Source organism: Tupaia chinensis, unplaced genomic scaffold (genome assembly GCF_000334495.1).
Source record: "Tupaia chinensis unplaced genomic scaffold, TupChi_1.0 Scaffold000133_1, whole genome shotgun sequence".
In the NCBI taxonomy this organism is placed as follows: Eukaryota; Metazoa; Chordata; class Mammalia; order Scandentia; family Tupaiidae; genus Tupaia; species Tupaia belangeri.
In genome coordinates, this window is record NW_006159602.1 from 2776518 (window position 1) to 2787625 (window position 11108).

An 11108-nucleotide genomic window follows, 5' to 3' on the forward strand; every position below is an offset into this window, starting at 1 on the left:
CAGATTTCTAAGGACCATAACAGTGAGACGATAAATTTTTGTCATTTAAGCCATACGGTTTGTGAAAGTGGATGGATATCATTTACTTTAATGTATAGAACCATGAGTGAACCCTAATGTAAACTATGGACTTTGGATAATAATGATGAATCAGCGTAAGTTCATTAATTGTAAGAAATGCACCACTGTGGAATAGGACAGTGATCGTGGAGAAAGTGTGTGTGTATAGGAACGGGGAGGATAGAGGAATTCTCTGTATTTTCTACTGAGAACTGCTATAAATAAGAAGCTGACTGATTAAAAAAAAAACCATCAAAAAAAATTTAAACAGAAAACAAACAAAAAACCCTTACAAAACCCTTGTCCTTTTTATTCTTGTACTCTTTTCAGCACTTAGGACAGTTCCCATGATAGTTCTAAAGCAGTGCCTTGTTGGTACAGGTGCTCCTAAATATGTGTTCACTGAGTGTGAAAGCAAACTTTGATTGCTTAACGATTTCCAAGGGAAGTTATGTATGATCCAAAACATTTTATTTGCTGCTAAACCATGTTCCCAAATAAGGCGCACGGGGCTCATTGGTGCTAATGTAAGATGGGGACCACTCTATACAAAGGAGTCATTCCAACCCATGTTCTTTGAATCCAATGCTCATGGAATAATGCTTTTTAATGGGATGTTCTCTTATTTTCTAAGAAGGGGATTTCTCTTTTTAATCTACAACTGAAGTGTATAACCCCCCACGCTGACAAATGGATATTTATTTAGGATTGTAACTGAGTTGTTGGTTTTCTAAATTGGGCTGAAGTAGTGTGAATCACTCTACAAGAATCCCTACTTGACCTGCCCCTGGGCACCTGTGCCAATCAGGCCATTGTGACAGAGCTCACCACCTCAGAGCTCTCCCTCCCTCCCTCTCTATCTCTCTTCCTCTTCTTCCCACTTTCTCTCAGAAATTAAGCTGGAGGAGTTAATGGTACTTGTTACCCCGGGTGCTACTGGGAAGAATTTGAGAGGAGGAAAATATGAAGTGACAGTAATCTTTAAAGGCTAACACATGGATATTGAATAGGTACTTTAATACCTACTTAAAATTAAGTTAATAAAACTTATGACCAGATAGAGAAGTTAATAAGACAAAAGTACAAAAAAGTATTTCCTTGAAGAAAATTATATTAAAGAAAACATTCTCATTATCCTGAAAATTGGCCTAAACAAAATAGGGTCTAATCACTTCAGTTCTTAGTGAAGCGGAACTGCTTTTCTTTTCTTTAAGCTTTTAAGGCATCTGGGAGGTGACTGACAATAAAGTCTCAGGGGAAGCTGAGTATATATGGAGCTCAGTCCTTATGTGGCTTCTCGAGGAGGGGAAGTGTCTCAGCCGGCGATGCTTCTCTGCCTCTTGGGAGGTGAACGGAATGAACAAAGGAAGGCAGAAAAAGGAACAATATTAGCTAATAGCAACTATTTGGGATCTACTCGGAAAATTTAAAATATTTAATAGTAAGTGCCAGTCTATTGATTTGGACCACAAACAGATATGCTACCAGACACACTCAAGAGCGAGTAACAGCCCCTTTCACTCTTTTACTGGAAGTAGTTCCAAGGCAACTATGAAGTTGTCTTTAGTGACTTTCACCACCCCAATTTGTTTAAATGTCCTTTACTATTTACATCAGAAATGATGTCATTATAAATTAATTCTCTGCAGTTAGTTCTAAAATGTAAATACTCCAATAAAGGATCACTGATGAAGCCAGTATGCACTATAGTGATCATAGCTTATCAGATTCTTTTTTTCTGAAGAATACTGGGAATTAGAAAGAGAGGAGAAAGTCACCATAGCTTTTGAACCAAAACTATATTTTAGCTGGGAAGCATTTAATGTGTATATCTCAAATCTGTGGAAATGTACATAACTTGGGTAAGTGTAATGCCTTGGTCATCGGACATATTTTATCTTATGTACTGACTTAGCAAATGCTCAAAATTTTCACATGACACACCAGGCTATTTGACAATAACTTATTTACATAATGAATAAGGTTAAGGTTGAATTTGCTTGGAAATTAACCATAGATATCTAATATAATATATATGCATGCAAATTGGTACAACCTTTCAGGAAGGGGAAGCCTATTAAGATTTTGAATGTGCATATTCTTTAATCCAGCAATTCTACTTCTGGGAATTTTTTCATAGAAATGATCACACAAATATGCAAGAATATTTATACAAAAGTGTTTTCTTAAACATCGTTTGTAGTGGTGAATAATTAGAAACAATTCAAATTGTCCTCCATGAGGGTACTGGTTATAAGTCATGCAAAAATCACAAGACAGAATACCAAATAATTTAAAATAAATGAGGTATTTCAGTAGTTACTGACTGATTCAGAAAGATATCAAAGCTACGACATTACATGAAAAAAGCAAATACAATACACACAGAGCAATGTCATTTATTTCTCTATATGGCTGTGTAGTCTCAGACAAGATCTGAATGAATATATACTAAATTTTAAATGGTAATCATCTTTTTTTGTTTGGTTGGTTTTTATTATTAATTAATTATTTCATTTCATTTTCTTTTATACATTCAATCACATTATTATTTGTCTTACGAAGTGGATATTTCAACAAGTGAACATTTCTCCCTAGTATAGTTGATAAAAATGGTAATCATCTTTAGGGGTACTACTATTCCATACTGTTTGAATTTTCAAGACATGTATGACTTTTATGATTACATTGTCTTGAAAGTACGACCTGTGGAGGTTTGGGCTTAGTTTTGGTCACTGGCCCTCTGTACCAGGGAACGCTCATTTTTCTCATGCTTGCAGTGCTTAGTGTGCATCTCAATTCTGCTTCTGTATCTTATTTCTGATTTCTTTCTCTCATGCTATGCAGGCTGCTCTGGGTATAAGGCTTCCTCTCTACCAATGCCTCGGTCTTTTGGGATTTGATGCCTTTGCTTCAAACTCTTTTAAACATGCTTTTCCTCCTGCTCACACCCTTTCTCCTGTTCTTCCGTTTTCATCGCGTTCCGCCTTGCCCCTGTAGTCAGCAAATCCTCTACGCTCTGCTCTCCACTCATTGTCATTTTCATGTTGATCTTTATTTTTCTCTTTGGAGATTTCATCTTTTTTTAAAAAATAATTATTTTAGTCAACTTTATTTATTTTAATTTAACCAGAGAAGGATAGAGAGAGAATGAGAGAGAGAGGGAAAGTGAGAAAGCAAGACCCCAGGTCTGGGATTGAACCACAGCCAGCCATGTGGGAGTCCAGCGCCCTCAACCACCATGCCACCTACCGGCCCCAGAGTTCATCATTTATAAGACTCTCTCTGTTACTGCTATAGTTTGTAGTGGATATCCACAGAAAATAGCGTAGAAAAGTCTTCCTCATCAGTTGTAGATGAACCTGAGTTCACCACTTCAGTGGATGGCATTCACGCCACTGTTAAAGATACTCTGAGATTCAATGGTTTTACAGCGAATTTCCCTCTTTTTTTTTTAACTCTGCAAGGCTATAGGGGCAATCAAAACACCATCACAGACAGAATGCAATCTGCTAACTGCCAGAGTAATTCAGGACTGAGGCAACCAGCTTCCAGGATGTTCCCCAGGGATCTTGACTTTCACCAAGAGATAGGCACACCCTTGTGTAGTTTCATTCCACGATTGGAAGAGTGACCTGAGTGATCAATAGAATACTGTGGAAGTCCCAGTGCATGACTTCAGGGGCTAGATCTTAAACGAATATTACAGCTTCTCCTTTGGTTTCGTGGATTGTTCACTCTGGGGGAAGCCAGGCTCATGCTGTGAGGCAACTCAAGCAGCCTGGTGGAGAAGCCTCCATGGAGAGAAACTGAGGCCTCCTACCAGCAGCCAGGACCAACCTGGCAGCCCAGCCACCTGAGTGAGCCACCTTGGAAGCAGATCCTCCAGCTCTGGGTAAGGACTCACAGTACTGAATTCCCTGTTTATTATTATTATTGTTTTTCTCTTTCTAGAGGGCAAATACACTTATTGGAGAGAGAGATAGAGAAAGATAGAGGGAAAGTGAGAAAGTACCCCCCACACCTGTGGGTGGCCGGGTAGCAATTTGGCTCTTCTCCATTCTCCCCTTGGGATTTTGGGTACACACGCCCATATACCCGGCATGTTTGTCAAGCCATGGAGTCCGGGATTTGAATCACACAGTTGGCCACGTGGGATCCAGTTGGCTTAACTGCTATGCTACTGGCTACCCACCACCCCACCCAGTGTACTTTTAACTGCAACTTCATGAGAGACTTCAGCCAGAACTGCCTAGACTAACCACTTCCAAATTCTTGAACCATGCATATAAAATTATGAGATTCAAAGTTATTCTTACAATTATATACCACTAAGTTTTGGGTTGATTTATTCTATAGCATGAGGTAAATAAGATGAATATTCAGTATTAGATAAATAACACAAATAATTCCATGTCCCAAATACACAAAACAGTTCTTTTCTCTGTGGTCTTCTTAAATTATGTCTTTTTTTTTTTTTTAAGCTTACTTATTGGGCTGTCAGAAAAGTCATGATGTATTTGTGCATAGAACAATGTAAAACAATACATCATGGTTTTTCCAATAGCTCAATGTATTTATTTTCAGAGAGAGGAAGAGAGAGCAAGAGAGACCCTTGAGAGGGTCTCCATGCCATAATTCTCCCTCTGGCCCTATAGCCAGCCAGGATCACAGGCCCACTTGCCAGGAGCCTGGCATGTTCAGGTAGACTCATTCTGCAAACCCAGAGCCTTTCAATGCAATGTCTAGCATTGCACAGCAGAGCTCACACCGCCTCTGTGGCTGGGCATTTGTGTTACTTTTCATATTTGTAAAGTCGAAGCTATTTAGAGAAACAACTGAGTGCAGAGGCTTTGGGGATAGAGTCAGGCAGAACCCAGCACCGCCATTTCCTAGTTTGTGAACTTGGGATAAGTTGATCAATTCTGAACCTTGTTTGCCTTGTCTTTAAAATGAGGGAGATGGGACACAAAAATGGAAAGTTATCTGTTGATAATGTGCATGATAATAACTTTAACTGGGCTAGTATGCAGTGTATTCATGCTGGGAATATTAATTTTACTAACTGTAATGATATACAGTGATTGTATAAAAATAAATAAAGAAAAAAAACTATGAAAAAATAAAAAATAAAAGGAGGGAGAGATACTTTTATTACTAAGGTTCCCATTTTTAACAGAACAGGTTATAAACCTCAAACACACACACACACACACACACACACCAGTTCCAAGATGAGAAAAAAGTAGGGAGATATAATGGTATCCACTTAGCATATCTAACCAGCCAGAGCTGCAGATTAAAGATGACATATAAAAAATGTCTACCCCAGGTCATGACACAGAACAAATTATTATAAATGTCAACTTAAAAAAGGCTAGGAGAGAGACCAGCAGGTGGTGGGGTGGTTAAGGTGTTGGACATTCCCACATGGTCAACCACGGTTAGAGTCCTGGACCTGATGACTTGCTTTCCTACTTTTCACCCCTCTCTCTCTGTGTGTGTCTCTCTCTCTGGTCAAATTAAAAAATAAATGAAGGAATACATTTTTAAAAATTAAATAAATAATTTTAAAAAAAGAAAAGAAAAAGCTAAAAGACCCAACAGTAAAGTTAGCAAGTCCACTTTGGTGTTTTCCTAATTAACTCTTTCCTTGTGAGATGAAAATAAAGGTAAGAACAATTTGAATTCAATTTGACTTTGCTTTGCTATGACACTCATTGCTCATTTGCTGTCTTGTTTTCGTGCGAGCGCTCGTCTGGAATAGAACACAGGAGTTCGTGTGATTGGTTTAACCATTACATCAAATCAACAGGACTATAAGAATGCTGTCTGCCTTCCTTTATGGATAATAATTGTTCAGATTTTCATTATGAAGATGGGAACCTTCTCAACAGACATTTTTCTGTGATCCAGAGCACAAGGAAGATGCAACATTGTTTTTGTTTTTTTCTCCTCCTACTATAAATGCACATTAGCGGAGCTTTATCACCAACAGATACACCTTCCAGAGAAGCTGGGACAGCTTTATGGTCACATGAATAATTCAGAGCTTCTATAGACCCCACATTGCAAGCTTAAATTGTTAATGGACCTATCAGTCTGACAGATTGATGTAGAGTTGCATCAGAATATAAAACTACTAAATATTTATAGTTATTCTTTATTCAATTACTGAACGATTCCACTTTTCCAAGCTAATAACTTGAGCTGTAAAGACGGCAGTTTTTTTTCCTTTGCAAGAATACTCTTCAATTTCCCAAGCAGTTAATTAGGTTGTTTAGAAATAGATCCTTGATTTGATTGTCACATATTACATGCATACTTTGAAAAGCCATATTGCTGTTATAAAGATGTACAGTGATTGAATGTAAATAAGAAATCATAAAATAAAAAAACTAAAAAAGTAGAATTTGTAAAATTCATGTGAAGTGACAGAATTGAAAGATTTATTGAAATTATTATGCTTAGGAAAATCTATTTCTGGCTCCTAAGAAGGTCTGTGGGAATGAATTTTAAACTATCCATTATAATTTATCTTTAGTTCCACTAAAAGCATTTATTTTATTCAGAGTAAACAATTTCAGGTTTTTTTGGGGGGATTACAAACCTAGAGTTTTATTAAGACAAAAACTGACAAGTGTGGTATGACGTTTACATTTAAACAAAGTTTTCACAGAAACCTCACACATGCTTAAAAAGATTTAACAATGTAGCTCAAGATATAGGTCTAGATGCTGTCAAGAACTGGATGGATCTCATGACTCAAGACAGAGCTTTTTGGCTATCAGGTAATTCTTAGGATTTTTTTGGTTTGTTTTGTTTTGTGTTTTCAAATGAACCACTGCCCCAGTATGAAAGTTTAATCTTCTCCTGAAACCAGAGTTTTGGAAATCATTTAACCCTTCAATAATTCAATGAAATTTGTGCTGTAAATGACTGAACCCTTCCACCAATGGTTTCAGAGTTAGAAGTTCAATAAACAGAAGCTTTAAGAACTGTGCACCTCAAGAGCATGGGCGCCTGTCCTCTCTGCTTTCATTTTCTACACCACCGCAGGTCCCTCCCCCAATCCCTCAGCCAGTGGCTTGGATGAACAAGCTGGTAGAACTTCTTAACTAGACTAGAAAGGGTCTTCTTGCCTGGAATGAGCACCTCAAAGACAGAATGACCTGCCTGTGTATACGCTCCAATAAAAGAATTTCCCTTCCCGGTCAGATTCCATCTCCTGAACTGCAGCTTTGGTAACTTATGAACTGGCTTAGTCTTTTGTGGGGGAACAGTATTAAGCTTAGGCAGAGAATACCTTGGCTTATAGGTTTCAGGCATTCACAGCTTTTAAAGCAGTCTCTCATAGTCCTTGTTTTGGGTGCCAGTGACATTTTGTGAAAAGGTAAAATATTCTGGACATAGAATGATTCATTAGTTGTTCTTCCCACTGTTTCACCATTTTCCCAATCAGGCCCCAAATTTTAACCCAAATGATCCTATTCATCTCCCTTCACTCCTCCTCATCCCTCCCACTCTCAAATAATAAACCAGTAATAGCCCAAAACTACACACATGCTACACTGTAAAGATGTAGAATTAACACTATTATTGGGAAGAAGGCCGTGGGTTGTGGAGATGCTCTTTGAAGATTTACAGTATCTTTTTGCTCTCCCACACACCCAATTCTGCAAGTTTTGTCCTTCATAGAAGGGCCTTTGCTTGTCTCAGCAAAGTGCAGAGTGGGTTGCCTTGAAACACTTAGCCCCATCCCCTCCACTGGGATGGATGTGCAAACTATACAGCTTGGGAGGACTTTAAAGCACTTGAGCTGCTGTGGGGCACAGAAACTATACTGGATCGTCGAAGGACATCTTCTCAAGCCACCTCTATGGTGCCAAGACAAGTAAAACTCCTTCCCTCCCAACTTGAAACCCACAGTCAGATGAGACAGGGGCTGGTACTCAAGAGACTTAATTCTTGTCATATTTTTGGTCATCATTTTCTCAGGTGTAGGAATGCCACGTCAGCCTTTCCTCACAGAAGGATATGACAAGCTGTGGGCACTTGACATTGACTTCCTTGGCAGGGACCAGGCCAGCCTCATGAGAGTTTTTCCATTTCATGAGGAACTTGAGCTCTCCACTGGAGTCTGTAGCTCCAATAATCAGTTCTGGCTCCAAAGCTCTGGCAAAGCCTCGTGGCTTTTCTGACTCCTCTGTCTTCTTTGGTTTGCTCTCTTCTCCCTTATCTTCAGGATCAGAATCGGCTTTGCTTGCCTCCCTCTGTTTTATCTGTCTCCTGTGCTGTTTTCTTTGACTTGCAGACACTCAGCAATGAGATCCCGGCAATCCAGGTTCTCCTCTGGTTCCCACGTGTTGTCCTCATCTGAGAAGCCCTTCCACTTTAGGAGGTACTCCACTTTGCCCTTTACCACTTGGCGGTCGAGAACTTTTTCCACCACGTGTTCCTCTTTCTCCTCTTCTAGCCCTCCTTCATTTTCTTCTTGTTTTGTTTTTCGTTTTTTTCCCCCCATAGTGCCTGCCAGCTTTCTGGTACAAAGGGTGACGCTGCTCAGAGCAGTGCCCAAAGCCGGAGAAGAATCTGTGCCATGCTTCTGGAGTGTGGAGTCCGGCTAATCTCAAGAGTGGCGCCCAGGAAAGCAACAGGCTGGTGGCCCCGGTGGAGCCCCTCACTGATGCGGCCTACCGCAGGCCTGGAACAACGGCCCTCTCCTCTATGGAACCGACAGTTTTAGTTTTTTTTTTTTTCCCTATCAGTAATTTCCTGTTATTGCACTTAAGACTTTCCTTTATAAGTTTTGTATTACGGCAATGGACTAACACTGGAATTGAATGCTAATTAGATTACATTAGTTTTTCCTGATGTACATGTTTTAATGTTTTTGAGACAAAATTAACCCACAGTAGATTTTGGTGGACAATGTCAAGCCTAATACCCGCTGTAATAGTCAGGGATCAACCAGATAATCAGAAGAAAGAGGGTGTATTTATGTATACACATGTATGTTTATATGCACACACACACATAGTTTTCTTATAATAGATATTTCATTTTATACAATTGTGGGCCCTGGTGATAGAGTCTCTATAAGACTTTTCTCTTTGTATCCAATGCTACATGTATGTGTTATATGCATACACACACATAGTTTTCTTATAATAGATATACAATTGTATACAATTGTGGGCGCTGGTGATAGAGTATAAGACTTTTCTCTTTGTATCCAATGCTATATCTTTTTAAAAATTATTTTTTATTTTAACTGTATTGATTTATGTATTTCATTTTATTTTAATTTGACCAGAGAGGGACAGAATGAGAGAGAGAGAGAAAGTGAGAAAGCATGCCGCCAGGTCCAGGACTCAAACCATGGTTGGCCATGTGGGAATCCAGCACCCTTAACTACAACTTACCTCACCTGCAGATTGCCCCTCCACTCCATGCTAGATCTTATTTATTTATTTATTTTTAATGTATTCATTTATTTCTTCCATAAATGACACACACACACACACACACACACACACACACACACACAGAAACAGAGACAGAGAAGAGAGACACATTCAACGGGGTCTTCATGTTGGGATTGCTCCTGAGCCTCAGCCAGCCCTAGATCACAGGCACGTGTGTGCCTGATATGTTCAGGGAGGCCTCCAGATGTGAACCTAGGACTTTCCACATGGATCAGTCTTACAGAACATTGTGTTACCACCATCTGGCCCCCAGTGATGGACCTTGAAGCCTATAGGCAGGTAGTTGGGAAAAGAAGAGGCATATTACAAAGATTCTCTTCTTCATCAAACTTTAGTCAGGCTCCTCTAAACTTTTTTTTCTGCCAGACTCTAAACTTCTGGATTTCTGTTGGTCTTTGAAATGTCCAGTTTCAGTTAGAAACCTGGTAAGTCAGTTTACCTAGAATCCCTCATACTCAGTACCTTGTCACCCTCAATATTTAATTGTTCTTGTCTTCCACCACCCCACAGATGATGGCTTATCATCCTGTCTGACCTTTAACAAGAATTCTGTTAGAGCAGGTTTGCCAGAATCCTTTTATGCCTAATGTTTCCTCTCAATAATTTCTCATCGGTTGACCCCCACTTTCCCTGCTCCTTAGCAATAAATTCTCATTTTTTCTTTTATTCAAAGTTGAGCTGGATCTTTACTACAAAATCCCATTGTAGAATTCCTGTATACCCATCAGATAGTCCTTCTGAATGAAGTCTGTTTTACTGTTCTTTAACTAATGTCATTGGATAATCTTTTTCTATAACAATATAAAATGAGGGAGAACAAGGACCAGTTGGAATCCAAGGAGCATGATCTGGAACCCATGAGAACAAATCAGAATCCATGGAAATTCTGTCTCCAACCTTGACATCATGAGTGTTGAATAGGAGGGACTGGAGCTTTCATTGTGGAGCTAAACACACACCTGACCCTGGAGTGGGAGAAGATGCAGGAGGGTCCAGGATCTGGTGGTGATTGTTTTATCCAAGGGCAAATTACAGGTGAGGTCTCTGCCTTACGTCAACAAGGTAAACCGGCATATAAACAACAGAAGTTCCTGCCTTGATCTTCTAAGTATAAAAAAGAAAAATGGTCATTGCTTCCCTTTCACTCTCCAAATCTTGCATGAATTGTGGGGTTTTTTTGGCCTTCTCTAAGTGGAAACATGGGTAGGCATGAATTCTGGACAAGTTGACACACTAAAAAGCCATCCCACCCTTGGATTCCTTTTGCTATGTATGTTTTTTGCCTTCTATCTGGTTTCAGAGTGCTCTCGCCTTTAACAACCAGAGCCTCTTCTTTTGGTAGTACAAGCTCAGGCTCCTGGAGCCACCTTCTCTGGAGTTCCTGGGAGTTTGCTTCCCTTTAGGGCTGCCCTTGACCAGGATAGACTGGTATATTAGTCTTCAATGTATCCCAGTAACTGGGATTCCTGCTTTCAGTCTAAGTGTCTTAATAGAAAAAGTTTTCCTTGGCATCTCACATTGCCCAATGGTTAGGTTTCTTTCCCCATAGAACCTTGTTTT

General features: G+C 39.4%; 1 pseudogene; it reads right to left on the bottom strand.

Annotated features, from left to right (window-relative positions):
- Window positions 1-8021: 8021 nt before the first annotated feature.
- Window positions 8022-8584, bottom strand: LOC106734518 (chromobox protein homolog 1 pseudogene; annotated as a pseudogene).
- Between the last annotated feature and the right edge of the window lie 2524 nt (window positions 8585-11108).